Source organism: Tachypleus tridentatus, chromosome 11, assembly GCF_004210375.1.
Source record: "Tachypleus tridentatus isolate NWPU-2018 chromosome 11, ASM421037v1, whole genome shotgun sequence".
Lineage (NCBI taxonomy): Eukaryota > Metazoa > Arthropoda > Merostomata > Xiphosura > Limulidae > Tachypleus > Tachypleus tridentatus.
Genome location: NC_134835.1, coordinates 24,199,803 through 24,214,102, shown reverse-complemented (window position 1 = coordinate 24,214,102; position 14,300 = coordinate 24,199,803). Strand labels below are relative to the sequence as shown.

The following is a 14,300-nucleotide window of genomic DNA, read 5'->3' as shown; positions in this document are numbered from 1 at the left end:
CAGATAGCCCTGTGTAGGTTTGCGTCAAATTCAAGCCAAACAAACAAATTTTCGTTAAAACTGTCACTTCTTCGATATGTTTGACAAGTTTTGTCTTTTATGTAAAGTACGCGAAATAAATGTCACTGTTAAAGCTGAACGAGTACATAATCTTAGAGATTGGTTGTGTTACAAAGATACACTTTCTTTACATGCATTCTAATTAACAGTTGATTTTGAACAGAAGGTAAAGAAATATTTATTTTATGTTATATTGGAATACAATGAAACTGTTTAAGGTAGAAGTGAATGTAGAAAAAAAAAGAAACAAAGAAAACCACACAGATAACACATTCCTCAGCTGCTCTGTTCCCACGCAGCTCGTAGCGCCATCTGTAGAGATGGAATCTGTGCTGATCGCATGGCCGATGTCCTACAGTTTATCGGAAACTTTTGAGCGGTTACAAACGAGATAACACTGCTTTATCGACTGGCCCTAGATACCGTCAAACTAAGCTCAGAAGCTGTCTTTTGAGCAGAAAGCAATGAAACATAAGGACTTCTTGTTACCCATGGAGGATTGAAATAATACCCGACATGGGAAATCTCTAAACTTGTTAAAGCAAAGCCGTTTGCTGATAGTTGTCTTGTTTGTCGCAACGTTTAAGTGTAAGTAACTCGATTACTAGTCATTTTTATTGACTTATTCCTAATGTGTTTCCATTTTCGATGAAACACTTGTTCTGTTAACAAATCATTTTGGATATTCGAGCAGGAATTACTTCTCTAGCGGTCAATAATTTTGAACTGATAGGTATTGTTCATTAGTATTCTAACAAAATATTTTATTCTCTGTTAGATTTAAAAAGACAACAACTTATCTTTACGTAATGGTTTTCATCTATCTGTATTTTCCACGACTAAAAATATTTATATAGTTTGAAATCACCGAATTTTCACTTCATTCGTAATATACTGATTTAAGTTTTACTTCAAGCGGTGATGATATTTATTCGACTAAAATAACTTTACTGGAAACCTTACACTATATAATATAGATACATTTTCACACTATATAATATAGATACATTTTCACACTATATAATATAGATACATTTAAAGTGACCATTATGTTTTTATCGGATACCAAAACATCAACTGCTACATAATATCCAAGACTTATTGGTCTACTATTGAGATAGACGTTGGTAATGTAACTAAAGGCGGAGTCCTTCACTGCTGATGGCAAGGCCTACCTGAGAAAATCTAATTAACTATTCAGGTTGTTAACAAATAAATTTACCATTTTGTTCACCCGAATAATGTTGTAAAACATATATATATATATATGATAAATCTGTCGGCTGGAGCAGTTATTCTGTAAGATGGCTAATGCTAGTTATTCTGTAGGATGGCTAGAGCTAGTTAATCTGTAGGATGGCTAGAGCTAGTTATTCTGTAGGATGGCTAAAGCTAGATAATCTGTAGGATGACTAGAGCTAGTTATTCTGTAGGATGGCTGGAGCTAGTTATTCTGTGAGATAGTTAGAGCTAGTTATTCCATGGGATGGCTAGAGCTAGTTATTCTGTAGGATGGCTAGAGCTAGTTATTCTGTAGGATGGCTAAAGCTAGTTATTCTGTAGGATGGCTAGAGCTAGTTATTCTGTGGGATGGCTAGAGCTAGTTAATCTGTAGGATGGTTAGAGCTAGTTATTCTGTGGGATGGCTAAAGCTAGTTAATCTGTAGGATGGTTAGAGCTAGTTAATTTGTAGGATGGCTAGAGCTGGTTATTCTGTAGGATGGCTAGAGCTAGTTACTCTGTAGATTGTATTATTATTATTAATTATTAGGAATCATGACTAAGAAGTTTTATTATTATAAATCATTATTAAGAAAATTTTGTTATTATGAATAATTATTAAGAATAGTTTATTATTATAAATCATTATTAAGAAAATTTTGTTATTATGAATAATTATTAAGAATAGTTTTATTATTACAAATCATTATTAAATATGATCTATGAATATAAACCATTATTAAGAGATGTTATCTTATAAAGCATTATTAAGGGTTTCTATTAACACAAATTGTCATCACAAGCCTAGGTGTATGAATAATATATCTTCTGTGACTCATATTTTTATAATAATAATAGTCCCTATTAACACTTACAAGTCTGACTGGAATAAAATTAATACGCTTCTGAACAAATTGAAGCTAATGAAATAAAATTTAAAGCAAAAATGTGTTTTCTTATAGCAAACCTACAGTGGGCTATTTGATGAGCTTAACAAGGTAAATCGAACCCCTGATTTTAGCGTTGTAAATCCGTAGACATACCGCTGTACTAGCTGGAGAGGCAAGTCAGAAATATGTCATACTGAGTAAAGATATAAAAAAATAACAGTGAACTGGACCATCATGAGTATGCCTAGATTGTGGAGATTTTGTAGGAGTAAAATTTCGAGAAGTTTATTTTATGAATCATTATTAAGAAGATTATATTATTATAAAATATTGTTAAGAAGATTGTATTATTATAAAATATTATTAAGAAGACTGTATTGTTATAAAATATTGTTAAGAAGATTGTATTATTATAAAATATTATTAAGAAGATTGTATTGTTATAAAATATTATTAAGAAGATTGTATTGTTATAAAATATTATTAAGAAGATTGTATTGTTATAAAATATTATTAAGAAGATTGTATTATTAAAATATTAGTTAGAAGATTGTATTGTTATGAAATATTAAGATTGTATTATAAAATATTAAGAAGATTGTATTGTTACGAAATATTAAGATTGTGTTATAAAATATTAAGAAGATTGTATTGTTATGAAATATTAAGATTGTATTATAAAATATTAAGAAGATTGTATTATTAAAATATTATTTAGAAGATTGTATTATAAAATATTAAGAAGATCATATTGTTACGAAATATTAAGATTGTATTATAAAATATTAAGATTGTATTGTTGTAAAATATTATTAAAATATTGTATTATTATGAATAATTGTTTAGAATCTTCTCCGAGCGCTTGTATACTTTTCAGTTGTTTAATTATTCATAGTACTGTATATTTATTGGAATCCGTTTTACTTCACTATATAAAATATTTAAAATATATATTGTTTATTTTGTACGTAGCACAAAACTGCACAGTAAACTGTTTGTGTTCTATCAACATACGGATCGAGATTTCAATTCTGGTCTGGAATATTATGGCTGACCCACCAACAAGAAGCAAAGTGACAAATTATTCGTTTTTATTTATATCCAAGATTGTTTACGTAAATGATGTCGAGGTAGAACTTGTTTCGTTCTGTCGGATTTAAAAGCTACCAATAACTTAGGTTTCTTGAATATAAATTGCTCAAGGTTATGAGAATTCCTTGAAGATATAACTTTTCATTGCTGACTAAACAGACAAATAAATGCGGATGACAACTGGTTTTCTTCGTCTGTTTCTCATGTTCTTAGTTTGATAATTAAGCTATAGCTAATCACAGAACATATAAAAATATGGGAAAATCATTGATTTATCGTCTCGATGTTTATTAAACTTGAAAGAAATACATGGCGGGAAAATCTTACATACGTCATGCTGTTCAAGTAGTAACGGTTTAATGATAGCTCTTGTAGTAATATTATTATTTTTCGTCGCTTGTTGCTAAGTTCGATTAGTAAGAGACAAATGTACAGAAAAAAGTTATAGTGCTTCTTGGAGCTGCAACTGACAGAATCAGGTCAATCAAAGAGTTCGTTTGGTCATAATTCAGTGGACCAAATATCCGAAAACGATGTCATAATACTTTAGCTGCAAGTCTGCTTTAATTTATGTAGCTACTTTCTTGTTATTGCTTTTAAAGGAAATACGCATCAATTTGGAACGAAACCCACTTTTACTGCGACAAAAGTCACACCGAAATGTTTTGTTAGTTTGTAGTTAAGCACAGAGCTACACAATGGCCTATCTGAGCTGTGCCTACAATGGGTATCGAAAACCATTTGTTAGCGTCATAATTCCGTAGGTTTACCGCTGTGCCACTTTGAAACATGGTCACTACCTTGGTCCTCAAAAAACACCGAAGTTCACATTTTTCTTAAACATCTAGTAGAGTACAACAGAGTAAAACATTCAATAAACACCTCTAGGTACAATAGAGTTATGTAACTTATGCAATCTGTAGTGTTAAAAAACAGTTTACCAATTAATTTTACTTCGTAAGTAACAGCACATTCTTAATGCAATAAAAATTCTGTAAGAGAAACCAAAGGAGGATTAGATTAGAAACTTTAAACAAACAACATTAAAGAGGTTAATATCTTGTGTTCGGTTTAATACAGAGTGAATTAAAAGATTTATGTTGTTTTAGATATAAAGTATATAACCCTTACGAAACTTAATCATCGTAGACTTTACTAGACATAATCCGAATAATAATAGTCCGTAGACATAACCTGAATAATATATTTTTCAACAGATATAACCCGAATAACATTATAACTGTAGAAAGAAACTCCTATGAGGGAAGTTACAATAGTTACAGAAATGATTATATCTGTTAGCAGAGATAAAGACTTACAATCAACATGCAACATGAAGTAGGTACTTACAATTAACATGCAACATGAGTAGATAACCCCTTTCTTTATAATACAATCAACATGCAACATGAATTAGATAACCCCTTTCTTTATAATACAATCAACATGCAACATGAGTAGATAACCCCTTCTTTATAATACAATCAACATGCAACATGAGTAGATAACCCCTTTCTTTAAGACTTACAATCAACATGCAACATGAAGAAGATAACCCCTTTCTTTATAATACAATCAACATGCAACATGAGTAGATAACCCCTTCTTTATAATACAATCAACATGCAACATGAAGTAGATAACCCCTTTCTTTAAGACTTACAATCAACATGCAACATGAAGTAGATAACCCCCCTTCTTTAAGACTTACAATCAACATGCAACATGAAGTAGATAACCCCATTTCTTTATAATACAATCAACATGCAACATGAAGTAGATAACCCCCTTCTTTATAATACAATCAACATGCAACATGAAGTAGATAACCCCCTTCTTTATAATACAATCAACATGCAACATGAAGTAGATAACCCCCCTTCTTTAAGACTTACAATCAACATGCAGCATGAGTAGATAACCCCTTTCTTTATAATACAATCAACATGCAACATGAGTAGATAACCCCTTTCTTTATAATACAATCAACATGCAACATGAGTAGATAACCCTTTCTTTATAATACAATCAACATGCAACATGAAGTAGATAACCCCCCTTCTTGATAATACAATCAACATGCAACATGAAGTAGATAACCCCCCTTCTTTAAGACTTACAATCAACATGCAACATGAAGTAGATAACTCCCTTCTTTATAATACAATCAACATGCAACATGAAGTAGATAACCCCTTTCTTTAAGACTTACAATCAACATGCAACATGAAGTAGATAACCCCTTTCTTTATAATACAATCAACATGCAACATGAAGTAGATAACCCCTTTCTTTGGACTTACAATCAACATGCAACATGAGTAGATAACCCCTTTCTTTATAATACAATCAACATGCAACATGAGTAGATAACCCCCTTCTTTATAATACAATCAACATGCAACATGAAGTAGATAACCCCCTTCTTTATAATACAATCAACATGCAACATGAAGTAGATAACCCCCCTTCTTTAAGACTTACAATCAACATGCAGCATGAAGTAGATAACCCCTTTCTTTATAATACAATCAACATGCAACATGAGTAGATAACCCTTTCTTCATAATACAATCAACATGCAACATGAGTAGATAACCCCTTTCTTTATAATACAATCAACATGCAACATGAGTAGATAACCCCTTCTTTATAATACAATCAACATGCAACATGAGTAGATAACCCCCTTCTTTAGGACTTACAATCAACATGCAACATGAGTAGATAACCCCTTCTTTATAATACAATCAACATGCAACATGGAGTAGATAACCCCTTTCTTTATAATACAATCAACATGCAACATGAAGTAGATAACCCCTTCTTTATAATACAATCAACATGCAACATGAGTAGATAACCCCTTCTTTAAGACTTACAATCAACATGCAACATGAGTAGATAACTCCCTTTTTTTATAATACAATCAACATGCAACATGAGTAGATAACCCCTTTCTTTAGGACTTACAATCAACATGCAACATGAGTAGATAACCCCTTTCTTTATAATACAATCAACATGCAACATGAAGTAGATAACCCCTTTCTTTGGACTTACAATCAACATGCAACATGAGTAGATAACCCCTTTCTTTATAATACAATCAACATGCAACATGAGTAGATAACCCCTTCTTTATAATACAATCAACATGCAACATGAGTAGATAACCCCTTCTTTATAATACAATCAACATGCAACATGAGTAGATAACCCCCCTTCTTTAAGACTTACAATCAACATGCAGCATGAGTAGATAACCCCTTTCTTTATAATACAATCAACATGCAACATGAAGTAGATAACCCCTTTCTTTATAATACAATCAACATGCAACATGAAGTAGATAACCCTTTCTTTATAATACAATCAACATGCAACATGAGTAGATAACCCCTTCTTTATAATACAATCAACATGCAACATGAGTAGATAGCCCCCCTTCTTTAGGACTTACAATCAACATGCAACATGAGTAGATAACCCCCCTTCTTTATAATACAATCAACATGCAACATGAGTAGATAACCCTTTCTTTAGGACTTACAATCAACATGCAACATGAGTAGATAACCCCTTTCTTTATAATACAATCAACATGCAACATGAGTAGATAACCCCTTCTTTAGGACTTACAATCAACATGCAACATGAGTAGATAACCCCTTTCTTTATAATACAATCAACATGCAACATGAGTAGATAACCCCTTCTTTAGGACTTACAATCAACATGCAACATGAGTAGATAACCCCTTCTTTATAATACAATCAACATGCAACATGAGTAGATAACCCCTTTCTTTAGGACTTACAATCAACATGCAACATGAGTAGATAACCCCTTTCTTTATAATACAATCAACATGCAACATGAGTAGATAACCCCTTTCTTTTGGACTTACAATCAACATGCAACATGAGTAGATAACCCTTTCTTTATAATACAATCAACATGCAACATGAAGTAGATAACCCTTTCTTTAGGACTTACAATCAACATGCAACATGAGTAGATAACCCTTTCTTTATAATACAATCAACATGCAACATGAGTAGATAACCCCTTCTTTAAGGACTTACAATCAACATGCAACATGAGTAGATAACCCTTTCTTTATAATACAATCAACATGCAACATGAGTAGATAACCCCTTTCTTTAGGACTTACAATCAACATGCAACATGAGTAGATAACCCCCTTTCTTTAGGACTTACAATCAACATGCAACATGAGTAGATAACCCCTTTCTTTATAATACAATCAACATGCAACATGAGTAGATAACCCCTTCTTTAAGACTTACAATCAACATGCAACATGAGTAGATAACCCCTTTCTTTATAATACAATCAACATGCAACATGAGTAGATAACCCCTTTCTTTAGGACTTACAATCAACATGCAACATGAGTAGATAACCCCTTTCTTTATAATACAATCAACATGCAACATGAGTAGATAACCCCCTTCTTTAGGACTTACAATCAACATGCAACATGAGTAGAAACCCCTTCTTTATAATACACTCAACATGCAACATGAGTAGATAACCCCTTCTTTATAATACACTCAACATGCAACATGAGTAGATAACCCCTTCTTTATAATACACTCAACATGCAACATGAGTAGATAACCCCTTCTTTATAATACACTCAACATGCAACATGAGTAGATAACCCCTTTTTTATAATACAATCAACATGCAACATGAGTAGATAACCCCTTTCTTTATAATACAATCAACATGCAACATGAGTAGATAACCTCCTTCTTTATAATACACTCAACATGCAAGCATGAGTAGATAACCCCTTCTTTATAATACACTCAACATGCAACATGAGTAGATAACCCCCCTTCTTTAAGACTTACAATCAACATGCAACATGAGTAGATAACCCCTTTCTTTATAATACACTCAACATGCAACATGAGTAGATAACCCCTTTCTTTATAATACAATCAACATGCAACATGAAGTAGATAACCCCTTTCTTTAGGACTTACAATCAACATGCAACATGAGTAGATAACCCCTTTCTTTATAATACAATCAACATGCAACATGAGTAGATAACCCCTTCTTTATAATACAATCAACATGCAACATGAGTAGATAACCCCTTCTTTATAATACAATCAACATGCAACATGAGTAGATAACCCCCCTTCTTTAGGACTTACAATCAACATGCAGCAAGAAGTAGATAACCCCTTTCTTTATAATACAATCAACATGCAACATGAGTAGATAACCCCTTTCTTTATAATACAATCAACATGCAACATGAAGTAGATAACCCCTTTCTTTATAATACAATCAACATGCAACATGAGTAGATAACCCCCTTCTTTATAATACAATCAACATGCAACATGAGTAGATAACCCCTTCTTTAGGACTTACAATCAACATGCAACATGAGTAGATAACCCCTTCTTTATAATACAATCAACATGCAACATGAGTAGATAACCCTTTCTTTATAATACAATCAACATGCAACATGAGTAGATAACCCCTTTCTTTATAATACAATCAACATGCAACATGAGTAGATAACCCCTTCTTTAAGGACTTACAATCAACATGCAACATGAGTAGATAACCCCTTTCTTTATAATACAATCAACATGCAACATGAGTAGATAACCCCTTCTTTAGGACTTACAATCAACATGCAACATGAGTAGATAACCCCTTCTTTATAATACAATCAACATGCAACATGAGTAGATAACCCCTTTCTTTAAGGACTTACAATCAACATGCAACATGAGTAGATAACCCTTTCTTTATAATACAATCAACATGCAACATGAAGTAGATAACCCCTTTCTTTGGACTTACAATCAACATGCAACATGAGTAGATAACCCCTTTCTTTATAATACAATCAACATGCAACATGAGTAGATAACCCCTTTCTTTAGGACTTACAATCAACATGCAACATGAGTAGATAACCCCTTTCTTTATAATACAATCAACATGCAACATGAGTAGATAACCCCTTCTTTAGGACTTACAATCAACATGCAACATGAGTAGATAACCCTTTCTTTATAATACAATCAACATGCAACATGAAGTAGATAACCCCTTTCTTTAAGACTTACAATCAACATGCAACATGAAGTAGATAACCCCTTTCTTTATAATACAATCAACATGCAACATGAAGTAGATAACCCCCCTTCTTTAAGACTTACAATCAACATGCAACATGAAGTAGATAACCCCTTTCTTTATAATACAATCAACATGCAACATGAGTAGATAACCCCTTTCTTTAAGACTTACAATCAACATGCAACATGAGTAGATAACCCCTTTCTTTATAATACAATCAACATGCAACATGAAGTAGATAACCCCTTCTTTAAGACTTACAATCAACATGCAACATGAGTAGATAACCCCTTCTTTATAATACAATCAACATGCAACATGAGTAGATAACCCCTTCTTTATAATACACTCAACATGCAACATGAGTAGATAACCCCTTCTTTATAATACACTCAACATGCAACATGAAGTAGATAACCCCTTCTTTATAATACAATCAACATGCAACATGAAGTAGATAACCCCTTTTTTATAATACAATCAACATGCAACATGAAGTAGATAACCCTTTCTTTATAATACAATCAACATGCAACATGAGTAGATAACCTCCTTCTTTATAATACAATCAACATGCAACATGAGTAGATAACCCTTCTTTATAATACAATCAACATGCAACATGAGTAGATAACCCCTTCTTTAGGACTTACAATCAACATGCAACATGAGTAGATAACCCCTTTCTTTATAATACACTCAACATGCAACATGAGTAGATAACCCCTTTCTTTATAATACAATCAACATGCAACATGAAGTAGATAACCCCTTCTTTATAATACAATCAACATGCAACATGAGTAGATAACCCCTTTCTTTATGATTACAATCAACATGCAACATGAGTAGATAACCCCTTTCTTTATAATACAATCAACATGCAACATGAAGTAGATAACCCCTTCTTTATAATACACTCAACATGCAACATGAGTAGATAACCCCTTCTTTATAATACACTCAACATGCAACATGAAGTAGATAACCCCTTCTTTATAATACACTCAACATGCAACATGAAGTAGATAACCCCTTCTTTATAATACACTCAACATGCAACATGAAGTAGATAACCCCTTCTTTATAATACACTCAACATGCAACATGAAGTAGATAACCCCTTTCTTTATAATACAATCAACATGCAACATGAGTAGATAACCCCTTCTTTATAATACAATCAACATGCAACATGAAGTAGATAACCCCTTTCTTTATGATACAATCAACATGCAACATGAAGTAGATAACCCCTTTCTTTATAATACAATCAACATGCAACATGAAGTAGATAACCCCCTTCTTTATAATACACTCAACATGCAACATGAAGTAGATAACCCCCTTCTTTATAATACACTCAACATGCAACATGAAGTAGATAACCCCCTTCTTTATAATACACTCAACATGCAACATGAAGTAGATAACCCCCTTCTTTATAATACACTCAACGTGCAACATGAAGTAGATAACCCCTTTCTTTATAATACAATCAACATGCAACATGAAGTAGATAACCCCCTTCTTTATAATACAATCAACATGCAACATGAAGTAGATAACCCCTTTCTTTATGATACAATCAACATGCAACATGAAGTAGATAACCCCTTTCTTTATAATACAATCAACATGCAACATGAAGTAGATAACCCCCTTTCTTTATACTACAATATTCTCTCTTCCTTTACAATCCATTTTATAATACATTATATATTTGACCAGAATAATTATATATTTTATAATACATTATATATTTGACCAGAATAATTATATATTTTATAATACATTATATATTTGACCATAATAATTATATATTTTATAATACATTATATATTTGACCATAATAATTATATATTTTATAATACATTATATATTTGACCATAATAATTATATATTTTATAATACATTATATATTTGACCAGAATAATTATATATTTTATAATACATTATATATTTGACCATAATAATTATATATTTTATAATACATTATATATTTGACCATAATAATTATATATTTTATAATACATTATATATTTGACCAGAATAATTATATATTTTATAATACATTATATATTTGACCAGAATAATTATATATTATATAATACATTATATATTTGACCAGAATAATTATATATTTTATAATACATTATATATTTGACCATAATAATTATATATTTTATAATACATTATATATTTGACCATAATAATTATATATTTTATAATACATTATATATTTGACCAGAATAATTATATATTTTATAATACATTGTATATTTGACCAGAATAATTATATATTTTCCACTAACATTCTGGCTTAGTTTAAAAGACAATGATTTACCGGTGTCCTTAACAAACACTTAGTAGAGAAAAGCTAAGTAAACACTTGATATTTCTTGGTACACCTGGGTCCGAAAGATGACAGCTGTCATAATAATAGATAGATACAGTTATGTGAAAAAGTTAGGACACCCTATGAAAGCCTGTGTATTTTTGTAACATTTTTGGATATATAGATATTTATTCTCAATTTTAACAATACTGAGAGATTATAGGAATATAACTAAACAATTAAAACTGAAGAAAAGACTTTTCAAGATCTTCTGTAAATTTAATTCTACAAAAATGTATATTCTAACTGAGGAAAAAGTTAGGACACCCCCACATTTATACCCACTTAAAATGGCTCAACTCACACACAGGTGTGTCACACCAGGTGCACACGATTAGAAGATAGTTACTCAGCATTTTGAATGAGGCTTGCCCTATTTAAACCTCAGACATTTAGTTTGGTGTGCTCGTGACTGTTGAAGTGAGAGTGAGCACCATGGTGAGAGCAAAAGAGCTGTCTGAGGCCTTCAGAAAGAAAATTGTAGCAGCTTATGAGTCTGGTAAGGGATTTAAAAAGATCCCAAAAGATTTTGAAATTAGCCATTCCACTGTCCGGAAAATAGTCAACAAGTGGAGGGCTTTCAAAACAACTGCCAACATGCTCAGGTCTGGTCGTCCAAGCAAGTTCACCCCGAGAGTAGACCACAAGATGCTAAAAGAGGTCTCCAAACACCCTAACATGTCATCACGGAACCTACAGCAGGCTCTGGCTACTGTTGATGTGAAAGTGCATGCCTCTACAATCAGAAAGAGACTGCACAAGTTTAACTTGCATGGGAGGTGTGCAAGGAGGAAACCTTTGCTCTCTAAGAGAAACATCAAGGTCAGAGTGAAGTTTGCCAGAGATAATGTAGACAAAGACCAGGACTTCTGGAATAATGTTCTTTGGACAGATTAGTCCAAAATTGAATTATTTGGACACCAGAACAAAGGACATCTTTGGCGTAAACCAAATAAAGCATTCCAGGAAAAGAACCTCATACCAACTGTGAAGCATGTAGGTGGAAGTGTCATGGTTTGGGGCTGCTTTGCTGTAGCAGGACCTGGACAGCTCACAATCATAGAATCCACCATGAATTCTACTGTGTATCAGAGGGTGCTTGAGGATCATGTGAGACCATCTGTACGAAACTTAGAGCTGAAGCGGAACTGGACCCTGCAACACGACAATGACCCAAAACATACCAGTAAATCCAGTTCTTGGTGGATTTCAAAGCCCAGATCTTAATCCCATTGAGATGATGTGGGGTGATTTGAACGGGCTGTACATGCAAGAAACACCTCAAACATCTCACAACTGAAAGAATTATGCATTGAGGAGTGGGGCAAACTTTCTTCAGACCGGTGTCAGAGACTGGTAGATGGCTACAAGAAGCGTCTCACTGCTGTTATTTCAGCCAAAGGGGGAAACACTAACTATTAGGGGGTAGGATGTCCTAACTCTTTCTCAGTTAGAATATGCATTTGTGTTGAATTACATTTACAGAAGATCTTGAAAAGTCTTTTCTTCAGTTTTAATTGTTTAGTTATATTCCTATAATCTCTCAGTATTGTTGAAATTGAGATTAAATATCTATATATCCAAAAATGTTACAAAGATACACAGGCTTTTATAAGGTGTCCTTTTTCACATGACTGTAGGTGGTGAATTAGAATTATTTTTAAAAAGTGTATTCACACGTAACAATGGTTTACAACAGAGAACAACTCTGTGAACAATGGTTTACAACAGAGAACAACTCTGTGAAAGTTATACACTCAAAACAAACCTGTTTCCTTTCCTAATGTGATATCAATATTTATACTTATAATAATTATCACTCTGTGTCAAGTAAAACGTTTGGTTGTATTTAAAATTATCCATCCAACAATTTATAATAATCGCTTTGATTCTGGAAATTATGGATAAAATAAGTCGTTACTTTAACAAATCATCATTTTAAAATATATGTTTTAATATTATTTACAGATATTAATGTATAACTGATTTGTACAATGGATTAATAAATGAACAACCTGTAACAACTGTTTGTTTGGTGTCAAACTTGTGAAAAAAGACTGGTTTGTTATTTTAATGAAATGTTTCTATCTATCTTTCTGTTTGTCTATTGGATATACAAAACTGTTTAGTGTAAATGTTATTACTTAGTTTATCTGGGGATTTAATATTTAATTTACTTTTATAACAAAAGGTTAAAAGTAATTATTTTGTAGGAGACAGTTATGATAGGCCTGGTTGCTTAACTCTGTACGAGTCGTCGGTTGTGTCTGCAAATACAGTGTTACCTAGGCTTAACTAATATTTTTGATGTCACGTTAATCGAATCTTCGGTATTTTTCTCTTTACGTAAACTAGGTGTTGCTATATCATAGTGCCGCTCGTGTAGTTTGTCGTAACTTCGAAGCCTCAGTGAACACAATATATATATATATAGGTAGCTTGCAAACGCAGATTAAGAAGCAGAGAAAAGTACAGAAAAGGTTGAGTAAAGG

The 14,300-nt window shown here is 32.2% G+C and overlaps 1 protein-coding gene across 1 annotated transcript in view; it reads left to right on the top strand.

The window, feature by feature from the left end:
• Positions 1-374: 374 nt before the first annotated feature.
• LOC143231757 (acetylcholine receptor subunit alpha-like) overlaps positions 375-14,300 on the top strand; it is an 88,598-nt gene continuing 74,672 nt past the window's right edge. Inside the window, exon 1 of the mRNA XM_076466396.1 lies at positions 375-648. The gene's annotated coding sequence lies outside the window, so the exon portion shown is untranslated. The remainder of the gene's footprint in view (positions 649-14,300) is intronic.